General features: G+C 52.8%; 1 protein-coding gene across 4 annotated transcripts in view; it reads right to left on the bottom strand.

Moving 5' to 3' along the window:
- RBM39 (RNA binding motif protein 39) overlaps window positions 1-451 on the bottom strand; it is a 33,744-nt gene that overhangs the window by 32,866 nt on the left and 427 nt on the right. The window lies entirely within an intron of this gene.

Here is a 451-nt window from a genome sequence, read left to right as displayed (position 1 = left end):
ATCCCAAAACTTCAAAAAAAAAAAAAAAACCACTTCAGAAGCCCTGGGATAACTAACGTGGCAGGATGCACTTTACCAGGGTTGGTAACTAAATCTAAAATGCCTCCAAGACTAAACGCACAGAAATGTATTACATGTATGATCAAAAAGCAGCCACAACTTACTCCAAAAACAGAACGCGCGCGACTCGAGCGAGAGCGCCTCTTTCCGCGCAAAACCCGCGCTGCCATTTTAGGGGCAAAAGGAAACTCCCTCAGTTGGGAGGGGTTGTGTGCCATGGTAGCGTTCGGCTGGCGCCATGTTGGGAGGTCGCGGCCGGCCCAGGCCTCTAAGGGACCGGTCTCCGTCCGCTCGAGGCCTCCCCGGGTCCCTGCCACCCAAGAACCTGAAATCTACACGACCGGAAAATAAGGGCGCGGTCACCGAAATGGAGCCGATTTCTCGATAACCT

Source organism: Crocuta crocuta, unplaced genomic scaffold (genome assembly GCF_008692635.1).
Source record: "Crocuta crocuta isolate KB4526 unplaced genomic scaffold, BGI_CrCroc_1.0 scaffold445, whole genome shotgun sequence".
Lineage (NCBI taxonomy): Eukaryota > Metazoa > Chordata > Mammalia > Carnivora > Hyaenidae > Crocuta > Crocuta crocuta.
This window is presented reverse-complemented; position numbering and strand designations above follow the sequence as displayed.